The sequence below is a fragment of the Falco cherrug genome, chromosome 2 (assembly GCF_023634085.1).
Source record: "Falco cherrug isolate bFalChe1 chromosome 2, bFalChe1.pri, whole genome shotgun sequence".
In the NCBI taxonomy this organism is placed as follows: domain Eukaryota; kingdom Metazoa; phylum Chordata; class Aves; order Falconiformes; family Falconidae; genus Falco; species Falco cherrug.
In genome coordinates, this window is record NC_073698.1 from 119,413,665 (window position 1) to 119,433,790 (window position 20,126).

Genomic DNA, 20,126 nt, shown 5'->3' on the forward strand with positions numbered 1-20,126 from the left:
CATAGTAACAGAATGGAAGGAATATATAAAATATATTTATCATATAAAAAAATATTTGTATTTATATATAAGGCTCAAGCTTTTGTGATCCCATTAGCAAGACGGGGTTTGGCAACCCTGCGGGTGAAGGCCAGAATTTGCTGCTCTGTTCAAAGAGCACAAAAAGGAGAAGGGATGGAGCTGGGAGAGGAAGAGGGAAGGAAGGTCCCAGAAAAGACATGCTTGCTGGCACGGCTAGGGGAGGAGAATGGCTGGACTAGGACCAGCAACTGCTACTCCTTGGAGAAACCCCTTCCCTAGCAGTAGTTGCTACCCCACAAACCCCGATCTTGGCTGTCCAGTGCTCTGCATTAGGCAAAGCAGGTGGCATGGCTCTGACCCACTTGCTGCCCCAAGCAGCAGCTCACGTTGCCCATGCCTACTGCCACTCTCCAAAAGGCATTCTTCCAGTAATAGCATTTGAATTAACAGTAATAATTAGTACTAACGTCCCCCATGTTTTTGCAATTCACTCTGCCAGCAGTTGCCAGCAGCCGTGAGTAATGGGAACCCACACATTAATTCAAACCAAATGGGGGATTGGGTTTGGGTTTTTTTTTTTAAAGACTCAGTAAGTCTTGCACTATTTTTATAATATCAGAATGATTCATCTCTTTTCCATGGTCTGTTCAAACTCTGTCTGCTCTGGACAACACACATTTGAAAAGGTTGCAAAACTATTCCCAACAGAATCACCTCTGGATGGAGAACAAGACTTCGCCGCTCAGCAGCCTCACGTGGTTTCAGCTGGGTTAACCAGCACAGACATGCCGTAACTCTGGAGACAAAAAAGTTGCACATTCCAGTGCTGGCATCTCAAGCCCTTCAGTTTTTTCTGAATACCTATAAATAAATCCACCACAAGAAACGCCGCTTGATAATCTTCTTTTGTTCTTCCTCTTACTGCATCATGAATCAGAGAATAAATATTTGCAAAAAGAAGTTGAGAGACCACTTTTTTGCTGCCATATCACAGCGCCAACAGATTCCACACACCCCCCACACCCCCCCCAGTTATTTTACTTTGATCGTGTGACTCTAACTCTGGTTAAAAATTGGCAGTTTCTCTTGCTCCTCAGCAGAAGATGATGGCAGGTGGTCATTGAAAGCAAAGATGGAAAACCCCAAGCTGAACCATTATTATCAACCAAAAAGTGAGATGCGTGCACAAAGTGTTACAGTTCTGTATCCAAATGGATTTTTTGTAGAGCATGAAATTGCACAAAAGTAGCTTTCAAAACAGTATGACATTATTTCTTCATCTGAAATGTCAAATCCATAGATTTTGATGATTTGGAAATAATTGTGTGGATCTTAATTTCTTCATTTCTGTGAAAATCAGTATATTGTGCTCCTGGATTCTCACTCAATGGAACTAATTATAAATGAAGCCTTGAAGTATGAATTCAATTGAAAAAAGGTACCTCATGTAGGAGAAACATAAACTGATTTTTTTTTTCTCTCTGCCATCATCAGTGACAGTCAAATTGGCCAGCACTATTAATTAAAGTCCACCTCTGAACTGCTCAGGTAGTGAACAAATCATATTATCTGTCTATATCAGTTCAGCAATAGATTAAAAAATTTTTTATTTGATGCTCTGCCTTCTTCATTAATTAGTTAATGTTTGTAAAATGCTTTGAAAATGAAAGGAGCTGTATAAGCAGCACTATTATCATTACACACTTCAGGGCAGATAAAGAGTAAGCTAATGAAAGTCTGCAGTAGGAACAAAACGGATGGCATATTGAAATGAGGTGTATTCTGCAGGGACTGGGGGGGTTGGGGTTGACCAAGTGGCACAGGGAAGTTCAGATAGGACTAAATCGTTACACTGTGATTCTGAGATTCGTTGAATGCCCAGCATAGAAATAAATTGGTGATCTTAATCCATATCCTAAAGGACAAGGCTCTCCTCCATATCAAATCATCATCTTTTAATAGGGTTTCTCTACAAGGGAGAAAATAGGACCTCTGCAGAGTGTGCAAGGGACAGCACGGAAACACTCGAGTGCCTTCTCCCTCTTCCCAACTCAGTGCCGCAGCAGAGGGCTTCTCTTCCCAGGCACACGTCAGCAGCTCTTTCTAACACCACCAATTAAAAAAAAAATAAATATCAAAATGCTTCTTTCTCTCGCTTCCCAAAGGGAAAGTGAGTATGTTTCTATAATTTATGTAAAGGATGAACATTATGAGACCCTGGGGTACTCTACAGTGACAGAAGAATCAGTGGGGCTACAGGATCAGCATTAAAGGGGCAGAGGCGTGGGGCGTTCTCCATAGGTTGTGCATCTTCCATCACTGTCCTCATCGGCCTCTGCTTATTGAATCTTTTAAAACAGCTACATGTTATATCCAGCACATTTCCTGATAAGGTCAGGTATGAAAGATTAAAACAAAGTGGTTGGGAGGCATGGAGGGCCTGACCAAGGGGGGCTGGGGTCAGAAGTTAAGCAGGAATTGAAACGGGGCATCAAATGGGAGTGAAGGAGACAGCTTGTGTGGGGCTTGGGTTTTGGCACAACAGAGCTGAGGAGGTGTGAGCACTGTTCACATTTCTTGTCTATCCCTACCATACTTACTATCCTGGTACATGATTTTTTTTTTTTTTTTTCTCCCCTGCTCAACACCTGCTAGTGTCTGTAAGTAAAAAAGACATTCAATTTTAAGCATCAGTGCGTAGCATTTTTTTTTTTTTTTTAATGTAATGCTCTGTAATTTTGGGTCTAAGGGAACTGCAGTGGGTAGCACAGCCATTCTTGACTGTAATTAAAGCCTTAGGAAAAAAAATTCAAGGTGGAATATTCATCAAAATGGTTTAAGACATGAGGCTGCACCTTAAATACTTAATTCCGCTCCTTTATGCAGGTGAAGGGAAATGTCTGCAGAGCCCGTTTCGTGGTCAGGGTGCTCCTGACTCACAGACCTGGACCTGCCTCACCTGGGTACTTATCATGAGTATTGCCTTCCCGGTCCCCCTCGGCCCAGGGTCCTCCAGGCCATGGAGAGGGAGGTGTACCTCCTGAGACAGACTTCATTGTCCACCCAAATCTCCCCAGGTAATGAGGATTTCAGTATAGGAGCTTCAGTTATGAGACGGAGGGAAGGTGGGATGAATCCAGGACCTGAGACGAGCATGGAGCATCATTGCCTCATCGTCGAACCGCGGCTTCACCTCTTCCTTCTGGCTCTGGGAGGAAAAGCCTCTGCTGCATCACTGTCAGGAACCCGCACAACCCCCTGTGCCCCCACCGGCTCCCCTGACTTCACAGCCTGAAAAAATGAGTGGGAGAAACGCTAACCCCCCCAAACTTCACGCCAGAAGAGCAAGCCTGCAGTCGCACTGGGACCCCCAGGACCCCCCTCTGAGCCGAGCCGCTCTGGCAGGGCTGTGCCCTCCTCGGCCGTCGCTCGCTGACATCAGCCACACGTTAGGCTGCGTTGTTTTTAGATCATGACCCAAAATTTGTCAAGACTGCTCAGGTGAAGTTTAACCTAAAGGACATAAGGCAGCAATGGAATTTAAGGGAATAATCCATTTTTTAGACTGCTCGCTGTTTTCCCTTTAAAATAAGGCACTCTACAGATCTGCTGTTTCAGAAACTGAGAGGTTTCAGTATTTTGTTGTAGGTCTTTGTGAGTTTGTTCCATGACGGAAGAGTTAAAGACAGGGTGTTAATAAGGTATTTTAGGAAGCAGATATGCTGCCAGTCATTTGTTTACAGTTAGTGGTTTGCGGCTGAATCCAGCTTTACTATTTTCCTTCCAGCCCTCATGAGGCTGAGTTCATCGCTTGGAAATTTACTTTTTAAAAGCGTTTAATTGTCATTCAATAGCTAAACCTCTATTTACACACAACTGCTGAGTTCCTGCTAACCACCACCTCTTTTTGATTAACACGGTTCAGCCTGTAAGGTTGGTAATTGAGCATTTAGCAAGAAAGAAAATAACAAAGAAATGCTCAAAAAACCTACCCCCCCCCCCCCCCCCCCTTCATTTTATTACCTCTATTTTGGTTCTGCTTTTATGTCATTTTGCCTTTAGACTTTTGTTTTCTTCTCTAGTTACTTTAGCGCCTTATTGCTATAGCTTCTGTAGACAGAATATCCGGAACTCTCCATGTTTTCACATTTTCCTTCCATAAAAACCACTACTGCTCCCTTCCTGAGAACAAAACCTCAAGATGGGAATAAATGTTACTGCTGAAGTCCCAAGGGCGATGCTCTCATTGATTCTAGTAGATCTAGTGTTGTCTTTACAGTCTCATCATACAAACTCTGGGGAGAGGTTTGATGATCTCTTTCTTCTTGAGATTTTTTGAAAAAACTCTTTAGAGAAACTCTGCTGGTTCTTCTGCTCTCAACACACACACAGGCTCTGCTGTAAGACCAGTGCTCGTGACTCATGAGTTTTGGAGACCTGAGTTTAAAATGCACTTGAAAACTTCTTTCTTGAATTTAATCTTCTCAAGGTCCTTCTGACACTTCACTCTGTATTCTGTGTTCCTCAATACATTAGTTAGCAAAAAAGCAAGGGATTATAAGCGTATTAGGCAAAACTGTTTTGTCAAATTTTTTCATGGAAAGTGTGAAATCTGGCTTTTTCAAAAAATATACCTCGCCTTTTATACAGGTAAAGTACATCAGATCAGATGAAGGTATCAAAGTTAATGGTGGACAGCTTGGAAGATCTGAGGGGTGTGCATCCACATCTTTACACTCCTAAGTGTTCAGCCTCAGTTCTGCCTTATTTTAACCTGATGATGGCATAACAAATACTTTCTAAGTTTTCAAAACAAGCTGAGGAAGAGCCTGATCTGCCAAACTTGAACAGATTTAATTAATATGACTCTGAAATGATTATATTTAGATATATAGTTTGTCAATACCATATGCACAGTATTTAAAAAAATTTACTGCAGTACCAATAGTCAGGAAATGCAGCAATTAATCGCTGACCTATCTGCACCGCTATAAGAAAAACACTTTCTATCCTGTAGTTACAGGGAACATGATTTGGTCTGAAGTCAGAGCAGAGACAGATTCTCAGACTAACCAAAACTTCCATGGCCAGTGAAGGTTTAGTAGTTTAATCCGATCTTTCATCTGATTTCCAGGAGGCGGCTCTGGAAAGGCTTGCCAGTATTGCTGGCACAAAACACAGAAAAGTTCAGGTTTCGATTCCATACCATTTGCATTGTCAAGGGGAGATGACAGAGGAAATACTCCATTCTTATGAAGAAACAAAATGATTAGCAAGCCCATGGAAGAGGCAGGCATGAGTGATAAGAGGAGAGAAACACACTTCTCAGAGATAGTCCAATATTTGAAAAAACAGCTGCAGTCAATTTATTTTGCTCTTTCCCCAAAGACCTAATATACTGATGTAAGCCAAAAGCAGGACAAGAAACAGCAGGAACACTTGCATAAGCACTACATTGTAGTAGAAAGAAACAGATTTTAATGCAAAGATAAATGTATTTAAGATATAGATTCATGTTCATTAGAAGGAAAGCAGGAGAACTGCAGAAATAAAACCAAGGTTCCGTTTAAAAGCACCGGACGGTTTTATTTCTCTGCTATTTGTGTTCTGTATGTTCGGATCAAATCTATGCTTTTGCAGGAACTCACTGTGAAATTACATAGTATCACCAACATGAAGTACTAGACAACAACGTCAAGGTTGAAAGTCAGATGCTCAGCAGCTGGAAAAAGCCAAAATAAGGGTTACAAGGGCAGCCTCAGTTGGATTCCTTTATATGTATATGCTCATTTTGAAAAGGAGCTGCCATAAAACTTTTAAACGGCACTGAACAGATTTCCTCCCCTAATCTGGTTCTTGGAAGTGGCTAAACTGTTGTTGCTGAAAATTTCAACTCAGTAACTCCAGCTGAGGTATATGCTTTACATGACAAGTGTCAATCCACAGGATTACATTTGAGCAAAGTTATAGGCAATTAGGGAAATAAAAGCTATTATTATAATAAAAGGAAGTACTGAGCAATCTCAGCTACAATCTTAGCTACTAGTCCTGCATATGATACAGTCCATTTCTTTAATGCATAATTCTCACTGCTGTTGCAAGGATTAAGAGCACTTTATGTGAACCAAACTGTAACCAGCTGTCAACAGATCATGTTTTCTTCATTCCCTGCCTTCAGCAATAACTGAGTTCAATAGACACACATTTTAAAGGAAAAAAAAAAATCAAAGAGTGGTTGAAATAAGATTGGGATGGAATTATTTTCATGGGCCCCTCTTGTTTCTGGTTTTAAGAAATAGAAGACTATTTGACTATTGTCAACTGATCGACTGTAGTACAATACACTCAACTGGTCCAGAGCATGCTGATACAGGAACGGGCATAAGAGAAATATAAGAGAAGGGGGCAGAAGAGGCAGCCCTGGTTCACCTCCTGCCTCCCTGCTGCTCCTTCCACCGCACTACTTCGCTCTGAGGGTCATCTGGTGGTAGGAGTGCTGCTCGGGCTCCAGCTCCGCTTAAGTCTTAGCTTCCTTGAGGCAAAATACCTTTGCTTAACAAAAGCACCTAACTATTAACAAAAAATCTGATACTAACTTCAGTTTTCCCTACTGGACCCTTAAATAAATGTTTCTTAGATAAGCAGGAGACCAGGAAAATTCATGAGTTTTATGTTCAGCTGACAGTTCTATTCTTGTTATACAGTTACATCTTACTCATTCCTGTCTTTCCCTTCTCACATGGCTTCCTAGATGAAGGCCAACCTTAGTTGCTGTTGATGTTTTCCCTATATTTATTTTTAATGCTTTCTCCATGTCATACTTCTACACGGTCTTTTCTAAGCCAGTTTAAAAACATTTTCAAAACTGTGAGGGGGAACAAATTAAAAGGAGCCTGATGTTCGTTTTTACATGTTCAGCATTTGTATTCTACCTCACCACCTTTTTTCCTTTTCTTTCTATTCCCTTTTCAATTTCTTCCTCCTTCCTCAGTGGAAATCAGCTGTTCTGCTGGGAACACTAAGAACAGCCTTCATGCATTCCACTGATGCTGTATGGTGGGCTTATGGGTTAGAGAGGGAGATGGAACACCCTCCCCAGGGCACGTCCCTTGCCCACTGCTGTGCAGCCATGTATCGAACCACAACCACAGCCCCCTTTCTGCAGCACGTAACAAAGTCGTGCATGAAAACACAACGTTCTTCATACATCGGCATTCAGTCTGCCTTAAAAAGTTGATCAAAATCAACTGCAAACCCCTACAAAAGGACCGAGGATTCACCCAAAAAGTCTCTTCTGAAAATAAAGGCACCAGAGACCAAATGAGCCCATCATTCCCACCTGTGAAACTCCAGGCTCTTCAGAATTAGGAATTTTCAACATTTGTAGCACCTTACCAGTCAATGGGGACACCACACAGGTGTCACTACAAAGAACTCAGTAAGCCTGCTTGCTGATGATGCACAAGAAAAATCAAGAGCTCAGCTCACTCTTTCTCACCTCTTCCCTCTTTTTTTGGTAGCACTCCTCCAACAGTAAAAATTTATTTTAATTATACACATGGAAAGAACTGCCAGTTTTACCTAACGCCTCATTTCAGAATTCTCTGACTTTTGTGCAATTTAGCTATAATTTTAATATAAATGCAGTGTGCGCTAGTGAAGGGGAAAATGTTGCATTAAAATTACAGGTCAGATAGCTAAGGAGCAGTGTGCAATTCAGACTGTGGCCTTAGCATCCATTATCTGATTATTTCCTTGCCAGCACACATACATACAAGAACAATCGGCAGTTTAATGAAATAATCATATCCATGCAATCTGTTTAAAATACAATTGCTTAGTAATACCACCCACAGAAAGTTTGAGACTGTAAGTGCATTACTTCTGGAAGATTCTGCATAAGAAATTAAATTGTAATCAAGTAATTATCTAATGAGGTGTTACACAACACATTTTTGCCAGCAATAAAGCGAGAAACAGAACAAAAACTGGTAAAAAGAACTTTCTCCAAAGCGATAAAAAGTTTCAGCTCTACAGTATTAGAATTATGGCAATGCCTAATCACTGTTCCAGACTCAAACATTTTATGTGAGAGCCATAACGTACTTGTCCTTGTCCTTGTCCATGTACATTTGTACGTGAAATTTCACCTGAACTTCTGTGAATGTGAAATGAACATTAAGACAGCCTCAAAAAAAAGTCTGAAAATACCATGAATACATGAGGGTACATAAGGGTAAACAGAGGCACAAAGATGTTGCATGAATTCCTTAATTTCTGAAGAGTGTCTATTGCTTTCAGTAATATGTGGAGGAAAGCTACATTTTGACCTTACATCCAGATTTCATAAAAATCTCAGCATTCTCACCCTGAGCCAGATTTTCAGAAGAGCGAAGATCTTACTTAGTACTTGGAAAAGTAAAAAATTGGCTAACGTATCTTGCATAAGGGCATTCGTTTGGTCCAGGCCAGATTTTAAAGGATTTTTGTGTGCCTAATGAGACTTCTACTCTCCAGCTTTTCCATGCTTTTGCAAATCCTGCCAGCTATGTATTTTCACCTTCACTTTCCTACACAATTCTGCGTATTTGCCCCTTAGACTCGATTTTTTGTTACATACCAATACGCATACCTAGCTTAAGGCATGAACTTAATTCTACAGAGCGCCGGACTGCGATGGCAGGACTGGAATCTCTTGAGAGCCTCCAAACTGTACCGCACACCGACACCACTGCCACAGGGTCTGGACAACACATCCGTGTGTATCCAGCCGCCAGGCAATGACCTGCCTTACACACAGATGTATTTTACCGGTACTTTGGGTAAGTCCTGGCTGAGACTTCTGACTGCTTCACTTGGCTTTGTTACTAGCATAATTACCGTTCTTAAATGGTCTATTCAAAAGTCCTTCCTGAAATTCTTTAAATCCGCCATACAGTGCAGACTGGTCAGCTCGGTGGAATCTGGCTCGACAGGCTGGCACATCCTTGCTGGCCCAAACCATGAACATGAGTCTTCCTCGGGTCGCCTAGAGATCTGCTGCAATTCGTGTTCACCCCTAAACACTACCCTCGGTAATAGCTGCGCTTAGAAACAGTTATGTACAGTATCCTCAGCTAACTCCCATACCTAATGTCTTGGTACGTCATGTCCAACGTGAGCATGAAGAAAATTGGAATAAAGCTGTAAAGCTGGGATAAAATAATGAGAGAGAAACTGGTCAGATTTTGTCAGTGGTCTGGTTAACTGCTCTAATTTCTGTAGAGAAATCTAATTCTTGAACAAAACTTCTCATCAGACCTTTAAGATGAGCATTTCAAGAGAGAGACCAGTGGAAAATAAATTCCAAGTCCATATAGAATATTTCACCCATGAAGGGTGAGTATTATGTTTCTCTCATGAGTGTAAAAGCTTCATAAGTCATGACTGCACAGGCATGAATGAATTATGAGGGTCTTTTGCTTTAGTAAAAGGAGCAGGATCAGCATTCGTAGGCAAGACATTCTATTTATTCTATCTCTTTCTTGATCTCCTTTAATTTAAAATTGTTTAAAACTGCCAGTCCTACTAGTAAAGAAATGATCACAAAGAAAAATAGATCAAATTCATTAGAAACACGTAATATGGGTTTCTACAGGTGATCATAAATAACACTGATTTCTGCAAATGATTCTCAGTTCCATTTTTCAACGGCTGGCAGGCATTCCCAGGGCTATGTTGTTTCATTCGTGGTGGCTCTTCTGTACCAAATGAGACAGGAGACCTCAGAAAAGAAATAAACGTGGGACCATGCTGCTGAAGACCATCAGATGGGGAGACTGCAGACAAATGGAGCTTTTGCCTTCAGAAAGACTGTTTCGTAATTAGTTCTTTTCCTGAATCAGACAGAAAGCACAAATAACACCACCTCTGAGAGAATAAAATGTTATGAAGTGTGTCAATTGGAAGAAAAATACTGTAAAGTTACATTTAGGGCTGGGTCCCCAGTGCTTTTCGTGACAGTGCAGGCTCGCACGGCGCCTTGTGGGAGCTGTAGTTCAAAGTTCCTCACATCCTTCCCCTCCTCACTTGCTTTCCAGAGCCCCCCTGGATGGAGGCAGACCCCAGCACACCCTGGTTTTCCCTGTACCTCCTTGCTCTGTCGTCTGGAGTGATGGGAATCTGTGGAACTGCTTCTTTCCATTCTTCTAATGGAACCCCCTGAAGTTCATCTTTTCCCACAGAAAACTTTCTAGCGGGCATATTTTTCATCTCCAAACTTTCTACCAGAGGGAGAATGACTTAAGAGGGAAGATACATCAATATTATGAGGCAAGAGGAGGAAAGAAAAGAAGGGGAAGTGAAGACCAGGCAGTTATAAGGCTAATAAAGAAGTCCCTGAAAAGTTTTAAAAATAGAGAAATGGTTTTGCTGCATCTGTGCTTCAATGTTTCATGAAACATTACCAAATAAATTGCAGTGAGACACTAGAGGGAACACTTTTGCCTCCAACATTGTTGAAATTTTCATACTAGCTCTGGCTGACATAGCCCTTTCAGAATAATTTTCAAGTTGTTGGTTTTATATCTTATGTTGCAATGCCATCATGGCAAGTCCTCTTCTTCCCTTCCTACGCTCCAGGTGACCTGAGCTGAGGCCAACTCACTGCTTTTGATGGGTCCACCCTTTTCTTATAGATATTTCCAGACATCCACCTAACCTTTCACTGCTAGTGAACAAATGAATGTATGTGTAACAGGAGGGTGCAGTGTCACCACAGTCCTTGTAGACAAAAGCAGTCACCGTCCACTTCCAACTAAGCATATGCTGTGTGAGAAGAAAGTATTGCTCTGCCTTTCCAGCTGTTCAGATGGTAGACACAACTCCCTGAAGTAAGATGACAAAAAAACCCAAACAACAAAAACCACACGAATCCATTGACCTTTTGCAGAGAACTTCTACAGCTGATGCTCTAGAGACGTTGTGCTGCCCACGTGACTCCAGAACAGACATTAATTACCTTACTATTATTTGATTTTCTTCATCCTCAGAGTCTTCCCATCCAACTTTAGACTCTACTCAACAGTTCACAGAGTCCCAAACTTGCATTAGGCTGGTTTATTAGCTTCAAATAAGTGTGAATCCCTCTTTATATGAGACAAGCCTTGAACTGGAACTCACTTGAGGAGCTGCCATAGACTTGTAGCCATCTGATGCTGTTTGTTCTTTTGTCAATCATGAAAACATTTTTATTTTTGTTGCCTGGTATCACTTTATTCACATTCAGTCAAAGAGCTCCAAAGTACTGTAAGCTTCAGTGTATAAAGAAAAAAAAAAGGAAAAAAACCAACACAAAAGCAAAAAAATAGCTCAAGGGAGAAGTCCAACATAATGAAAAATAATGGCAACACACACTTGCGTGAACATAAGCTTTTCAGCTGCCTGCCGATTTTAGGATCAATGAAGTGTTTTAAGGAGAAGAATGTACCTGAAAAGCCACAGCTGATGCCTGTATCTTTTGTGCAGAATTGACTCCACTCTTCCACCTCGTCATACAGGGACAGATCACTGGAAATCAATGATCGTATACCAAGCTGGATGGGTTTGTCTCCTCTTTCTCAGAAGCAGTTCCAGATCACCATGCTTTTGATCAAAAGGAGGTAGTTTTGTTTGGGTAATTGGTTTCTTTTCCTAAAACTTCAAGAAAGCATAAAAGAATTGGTGAAAATGTTTTCTAAAAGCTCAGAAGTGTTTTGGTTCTAGAAGTGTTAGTAACTGCAACAAAAAGCTCTTCCTGAACCCAATCGTCCAGGCTGTCAACCACTTTTAAAGCATGCAAACATGCTAATCCATGAAAAAAAAAACAACAAACCCAGGCTATCCAGATTTCATAATGAGAGTGTTGTGCATGCTGTTAGGAGCATAAGAATGGACAGAGTCCTTTAAACTATCTTTTAAACTCCATCAGATGCAACTAACCCCCAGGAAGATGGGTCCAGTCCACCTAGAACTCATTTTGCACAAATCCTGAAGCACAGGAAAATATCACTGTCAGATGACAGGCAAATAATATGATTAAATTGTGTCTCAGAATAAGCAAGGAGTCTCCAGGTAGCCAAAGGAAAGTTCAGAGACACGCAGGAGAGGCATCAATATAGCGACTGAAGACAGAGAATTAAAAGCTGACCCCAAAACAAAAGGGACATAGTTCAGATTAAAATAAAGATCCCCAAAGCCTCCCCTAGAAGAAGGGTTATTGACAGAGATGGGCAGGCACTATTTCAAAAGCTCCAGGTTAGAAGCACATTACTGTGAACCCCCCCTATGACAATCCTGCCGTGTGGCATGTCGTGGCACAAAGAACTGCTCTGAACGAAGGTACCGCCTGGCCCGAGTCTGCTGGTGTACGCGGAGGGCTTGCAGCTCAAAGGAGCTCTGATCCAGCTGGTGCTGTGCTCCTCGCAGCGCCTGCGGGCTCTGGGAAGCCGGGAGCCGCTGCCGTAGAGTTGCTGTGGCTGAAGCTGCTCATTTTCAAAGGCAGCCTCTATTCAAAGGAACGACAGGATGGTTAGGCTGGCAGCGTAGTGCCACTTGGCAGCGTCTCCTGGGGCTTCTTGATGGCCACTAGGCTTGAGCTATTAATGATAACATAGTAAATTGACTCCTTGTCACATGGCATTTTCAGGTAGCTCTGAAGTCTTTTTCAAGGATACAAGCCATATGAGGAAAAACGTTAAAGGAGGACTGAAGCCCTGAGATCCTTTTGGCCCACTGCGATGAAAGGACCTGCCGTCCCTGCATCGCCCTTTGCTTGCCCTATACACTCCAGCACATCCAGATGAAAAGACACCGAAGTACACTTCCTCTGCTCAGTTTATCTTTTGATTGTCTCCCCAGCTGCTCCCTAAATTCTCAAACAGGCTGTAGGGACGCAGGCTTGTGGCTGCACCATAACACCAGTGAGAGCTGCAAAGCTACTTCCTGGCAAAACGTTCAGAGGCTCTTGCTTGTGCTGCTCTCCCTGCTCTGATATGGCATGTATGCCTCTTCCTGGGAAGGAAGGGAGCTTAGCACCTCTCCGGCTCCTGGCGCGTACAGCTACAACAGGGATGTTAAATATTTGCAAAGAAAACCTTACTCTTAGGTTTGCTTATTAAACAAGAGGCACCATACCGAGCGTTACAAGTCTGCTGCAGAGACTTGGGAATCCCAGGGGATGTCAAAATAATTTCCAAGATTCTCCCGTGCCCCTCCTCCTCCTCCCTGCCAGCTCAGGCTGAAAAGCGAGCTGCCTGGCAGGAATGGCCACAAGGGCAGGCAGAGCTCCTGCTCTGAGTCAGTTTGCTGCCGTAGACTGAGGAGGGTCTTCGATTTGTCTGCCGCTTCGAGGGTTCCCGCTATGCTCCTTCCAAGATGCTACCAGACTGGAAACTTTTACGCTGAACACAGCTTGGGCATGTTTTATTTTTAGCAGAAAATTAATTAATTAATATGATTTATGCAAATTTAGGAGCTGTTTAGAAGGCTTCATTCTCAATGCAATATTCAATATTTGCTTAATATCTTGTCAGCTAATAGTTATATCCCCAGACAGGAAATTACACTCAACTGTAGCAAAATGGTTCTTACCATTAATTCTGTCAGAAATAGGGAAAGATTAACTGTACTATGGCTGGCATTGGTTATTTAGCAGTGCACAGGTTATTAGTATGAAAATGCATGAATCTTCTGAAAAATGTATGGAGTGAAAAGGATTGTAATTCCATTAAGCATACACGATGAAACTAGTCTAAATAGTGGAAAAAAAAAAAAAAAGGAAACAAGGTCTTTAACTAGAGACAAATAAAAATTAAAGCCGTGAACAGTTTATGGATTTTTAGAGACAGACTAATCCTTTTTAAAAAGTCATTTTGACCACTACTCAGATGCTGTAGTATATCTTTGATCAGGTCCATAACTACTCCAATGCCATCCTTCAACACCCGTAGCCAGCCTTAATTATAATCATTTGTGCCAAATCAGATGCATATACTATATCAGGAATAACCCACAGTTATATCCAGTTTACTACTACCTGTTCAAAATTCTCTGAACATTTTGCATCCAGGCTTGTGCCATTCAGAGTCTTCTGGAGTCGAAGTTTACTTCAGTTCTGCATTTGATTCATTGTTCCTATGGGATTCTCTATTGTGGAAACAGCAAAACCCTGCCTGCCATACACTTCTTACCCAGTTAATGTGAACTTTTTATATTTAGAAGTAGAAATGAGAAAAGCATGTACCAAAATCCCAAATTGTTTATTTGGTCTTCAGCAGATACAAACTAATCAAAGCAAATAATTTTAAGGCTGCTATTTAAGAGGACCTTTTGCCAATTCAAAACACTGGCTTCCTTTTTCCTTCCTTTTGTTTTACAAAAGCACGTCAAAACTGTTATGATTGACCAGTATGTTCTGTGCAGCTGCACAGCTCACATGCAGTGATATACTTAACCCAGCATCCCTTCCCACCTCACCAGCATGAGAGTTAATTCCATCATAAACTTCTCCCGGACATCATAAAAACAGTACAGCAAGTCCCTAAAACGGCATTTCGATTAACGTTTACAACTGCCAAAAAATGAACTGGAGATTTAGCTCACACAGTAAAATGGAATAAGCACAGACCGAGGAACTCTGATATCCCAGTATACTCCTGACATTCCTATTACAATGTTTTGCACCTGCCTACTTAATGCTTTTTACTCATTCATGCCTATAATAATTAAACAAACCTGTTGAGTTTATCTTATCCCGGTGCTCACAGGTCCCCCAGCTATTTCTCTGCAACACCAGGCAAATGCATCTTGTCCTTGCCTGTGCAATCCATCATTTTGGTTTGACTCATTAGTCTCTGCCTTTTCTTTGAAAGGCAACGTCCTATTAATCGCACTCTCATGCAACACACTTTCCAGTAAGAAATTCCAAAAAACATCAAAAAGGTAGTTAAACACTGCTCCCCCATAAGCATCCCTCGGCTTCAAAGGTCTTATTTTGTCTTCTATAAACTCCGCGGCAAAACTGGAAGTTTTCTGTGGAAGAAAGACCTTTTTGTGCTTTTAGGGAATATTTGCCTATGTGATGAATCAGATACTCATACCCGCAGCTATCTGCAGAAAAGCCAGAACATCTGGGCAGTACAATGTGCCACCGTGCTAAAATAAATGCCAGGAGCATTAGAGCTGTGGTAGCTTAACATCACTGCCTGGCAGAAGAGGCAGTTGGTTCAGGTGCAGCATCAAAGGGAGGCACAGACCCATCAGGTGAGATCTACTCCCAGTTTGGGAGCCAGCTTTTTGGGTACAAGCTCAGGGGTCTCTGCAGTATGTCCCACTCGCTGTGCTTATATATTTACCTTAACGTACCAGATGCCAGAAACCAAACTGGTTTGCAACCTTGGAAACTTTGACAGTTATTCTGATGTTTGTGAGAGATGAAGGAGACTTGGTGAATGACTTGCTTCAGCACCTCGTTTTTCAAAGTACATGTACTTTCTCCTGCGAAAATTAGTGTCAACATTAAAATACAAAATGGTTTAAAAAAATTACATAAAAATTATTGTTACACTGTAAAACTATCCTCCTTGAATATCACCTTGATCAGATAGTTGTGCAGGACTAGAAAGACTAAGAATGAATGAATCATACCTTGTTCTTAGCTCTGCATTAGTAATTTGATGCCTCCGTACAGCATCTCACCTGCATATTAAAGACATAAAGGGGCTTCCAGTTTCTGCAGCCTGCCTCAGGAGAGAGAAGTGGTGCAGAGGGAGCATGTGAAGAAAAGAGGAATTTACCAGATGAAAAGAAGGGGTTGGCTATCTTTAAGCAGGACTTGGAGAATGTAGGACCAAAAGTTTTGATTTGTATGATAAGCTAAAATCAAATGGAGAAAGGAGTGTTGGCAATCACTCCTTCAGTTCATAAAAATTCTTAATATATTAATTTTCTTTCAGCGTTTCTTCCAGCCTCACTCTCCTTTGTTTGTTTGGGAGGCTCTCCGTTGCAAAGTCACTCAGAGCCTCTCATTTCCACATGTCCAGCATAGAAAGTCACCTCGCACAAATCTTCTTGCTGATTTTTATTCAAACCTTGTTCCCACGTGCAGCAATGCCAGCTCCTTTGCATCACCAAGGCACATCCCTGACAATGGTTAGGCTGGTAAGGACACACAGGAAAAGTATCCCTGCAAAATCTATTCTGGCTCCATGCAATTTGTCTCGCAAAACAAATGTATGATGTTGCCCTGATGGCAAATCCAGAACGGTTTTGCTGAATTCAGCAAATGCGAGGCACGCCAGTAAGGGATGAAGGTGGCTCCAGGAGGGACAGCACACAGAGCAGACACGTGGATCTCAGGGTGTTTGAAGCCCATGCCATCTGTTTGCCAAGGTGGTCTTGTGGGTGAGGGGCTCTGGAACAGCTTTCAAGTGGGTGGGATGGGATAAAAGTGAAATTCCTATCTGAAAAGGCAGAACTGAGAGATCAGGGAGAAAAGTGATAAAAAGCATGAAAGGTGACAGTAGTACCTTGTGTAAATGCTCCTGGTTCTTTCCTTTTTCTTTGTCTGAGGTGCTCGTTTTTCTTCTGAACACAGTGAATTCCATCTGAATGAGCTACTGAAAATTTTTCCACCCCACTTAGGTTTTAGCACTTCTTTTCTACAAGCAGTTATTCCAACTGACGGGGAGCAAGGAAGGCTCTTGTTATCCATATACACCTGGTGGAACTGCCTCTCCCATGCTTTAGATCCCTGCAGAAATCTATTCACAAAAGCAAATTATCTAACTCTTTCTCTATCTCCCTCTGCAAACTAGAAATACGCACATAAAAAGTTGTAATACAGGCTGACACTTTGTTTACAGCAGACTCGGGCTCCTTATTTGAGGACAAGAGAGTCGGTAAAATAATTCATATTTCTGAGCAGCAGGCCAGAAACGCCACTGCTGCCTCTCCTGGCACTGCCCATAACGAACAGCACGGGAGGACTGACACAAGTTCCTGAGAAAGATCTTCCCCTTTTCAGGATTTAATTTTGCTGTTAGGTTCCAGATAAAAAATGAGCTCGTGTTATTCTGGTGGGATTAAATTATGGGTTTATTTATTAAATTTATTTATTCATTAAATTTATAAAGACGGGATTGCCTCAGCCATGCATAGGTCTAAGCTGTACAATCCTTTAACAATACACTGCCGAACAGTTCTGTGAGCAGCTCCATTGAATCCCGTGGGATTACCCGTTAGAGTAAGGATTCAGCTAGCACAGCAGGAGGTTACAGATCTAGTTCATAATTTGTAAGGCTGTAGATTGGAGTATGACACTGATAATATACTGTAGCCTGAAGTTCTGGTGATTAAAAAGACATACATTTACGCAGAAATAATCAGAAAATGGCTTCTTAATTAGAAATTTACATGACTATCAGCAAATCGCTTTGAGATCCTTTGTAAATGAGAAGTGCTATATAAATGCAAATTTCTTTCATGGTATTAATATTATTTATCCGTTTAATTGAAAAACACCCAAGACTTTTATTGCATTTTGGTTAGCAAACTACTAAATATGAAGGGCCGAACGCATCCGCGTTGTAAGCTTTTGGAACTAATGCAGTTACAGCACCAATGAATCTGACCCCAGTACCCAGAAGGTGCTAGGTTTGCTCGGTGCAGAGAGGAGGTGACTGAGGGGTGCCCTCCTTGCTGCCTCACGGCGGGGAGCGGAGAGCAAAGTGCTCATCGCCTTTCTCGGGTGCCTGGTGATAGGATGCCAGGGAATGGCCAAAAGCTGCATCAGGGGAATTTCAGATATTAGGAAAAAGTTACTCACTGAGAAGGGTGAAAAAGCACTGGAACAAGCTTCCCAGGGAAGTGATCAAGACCCAAACCTGCCGGTGTTGAAGAAGTGTTTGGGCAATGCTCTCAGATATAAGGTTTGACTTTTAGGGTGCCCTGTGCAAAGTCAGGACTTGGACTCGATGATCCCTGTCGTTCCCTTCCAAGTCAGGATATTCTGTGGCCCCAAATATCTATGATGTATTACTGAAAACAGAAAGCAATACAACTTTAATGTAAGAGAGATCATAATCTTACTTAATCCAGGCTCTGCGCCTTCATCACACTTTCCTAGCCCTTGCTCCTTTGTAGTCCTAATTTACTTACAAAGCAGTTCTGGTAATTTAAAAAGTTTTTTTTAAAAACTGTGGCCTCTCCACTCACATTAATTTCCCAGTTCCATAAAATACTGTCACCAACAGGTTTTCTATATGAAAATGCTTTCTTATAAGACCCTTCCAGGTTGGAAGACTCAGGAACCCCCTCCCTGGAAGGGTTCAAGGCCAGGCTGGACCGGGCTTGGAGCAACCTGAACTAGCAGAAGATGTCCCTGCTCCTGGCAGGGGGCCTTGGAACTAGATGGTCTTTAAGATCCCTTCCAACCCAACCCATTCTATGATTCTATGATTTTTTGTTTTGCTGGAATGGAGGGAAATAAGAAAGATAGAAATTTTAAGGGAAAAAAACCCCCAAACAGTTGGAAGGAGAGTTTGGATCTTTTTTTGCCTGTTTCAAAAAACAGGAGGTTGGAATAAAGATGTTAGATGCAGGGGGAGAAGTGAGTGTTCTCTGAAACCACAGCGAGACATGGAAGTGCATCCATACAATGCATTCTGCTTTGTAGTAACACTTCACAGAAGGACCAACAAAGTGATCATTACTAATGCTTTTCGGCATTTATCCTGTGAAGTTAGTAACTTGTGTTGTGAGTCTCCCACCTTAACTGTAAGGAGTTTCAGACATATGAAGCCAGACTGGCCAGGCAGTGCAGAAGGACGAGTGAATGTTCAAGGGAGGCCCGTGCAGGTTATCAGGGACCTAGGACACCCTTCCCACTCGTCTGCTTTGATTACCAGCTCCTGGAGAACCTACTGCCAGAGGGTCTCTGATGCATTTAACACTATTAAACGTGAAACGCCTAAGCAATATTTGCAGCGAGTGACACAACTGTGCCATACTTTCAGAAGGACCCTCCAGGGTGATAGCATGGAAGGTAGAAATCTGTCACTTAGCACACATGGGGAGGAAAAATATAAAAATGGATCATTGCATGGCCACTAAGGATCACTAAGGGAGGTTACAGAGCTGGCTGTACCCTGCAGCACTGGTTACCATAGCAAACTCCTCTTTCTCGTTGAACATGAGGATATGTAAAAGCCTGTTTTTTTTCTGGAAACAGTTATTGCATTGGTGTTTTCAGAGGAAAAGACATCCCACTTATCTTCAAAGGTAAAAGTAGAAATAACAGTCCAGACACAGGTCAAGGTATAAGCATTACTGCAAGATATCACGTGCCTATGACACCGAATAATTCTTTCAAAACTTGGAAGTCTCCACAAAATGTAGAATTTCCCATTCTCCACATGCTTTCTCTACTTAGGGATTATTGAGAGCTCTTCAAAATCAAAGCACCTTGAGATGGGATTTGAATGAGCAGAGGGCAGCGGTTTGGTGCAGAGGGTGGAGGGATCAATTTTATTCAAGAACACATTACAGAAAGCATGAAAAGGAGTTCGTGAAGTACCTGAAGTTACGTGGAATGGAAGAGAGGAGCAATACTGGAACATATCCAGTGCATTTGCTAGCACAGTGTACTGAAAAACGCTTTCACATCAAATACCACCCTGATGTCTGCTTCCACATCCCATGGCATTATGCAGCTGCCCAAATCAGCACACTGGAGTTGATACCCATTTCCTAAACAAACAGACACGCAACCAGTTCCAGCAGTACTGGTTAGACTACCCAAAATCAGAAACAGAAACCTCCATGCAGGAGGCAGCAACACACACGCATATTTAACATCAATACCCACACACTGGTTTTGAAGTCCAAACCAAAAAAGATATAGTCTTTGAATATGTAACACAAATGGAGTAAATCACTATGAAAAAGAAAAAAAAAAAAAGAATGGTAGGAAATGCACAAGTAAAGTATAAAGCTTTTATGGTTACATTCATGCATCGAGGAAGAAAGACAGTAATGAATATTCCTGTGGAGGATGCATATTACTGTTTACATCAAAGCAAACGACAATT

At 41.8% G+C, this 20,126-nt stretch overlaps 1 long non-coding RNA gene across 1 annotated transcript in view; it reads right to left on the reverse strand.

Moving 5' to 3' along the window:
- LOC114016216 (uncharacterized) overlaps window positions 1–20,126 on the reverse strand; it is a 48,680-nt gene that overhangs the window by 17,688 nt on the left and 10,866 nt on the right. Inside the window, exons 2-5 of the long non-coding RNA XR_003560560.2 lie at window positions 17,864–18,075; window positions 16,566–16,799; window positions 15,685–15,735; window positions 11,489–15,534 (exon numbers count right to left, since the gene is read on the reverse strand). This is a non-coding gene — a long non-coding RNA (uncharacterized LOC114016216). The remainder of the gene's footprint in view (window positions 1–11,488; window positions 15,535–15,684; window positions 15,736–16,565; window positions 16,800–17,863; window positions 18,076–20,126) is intronic.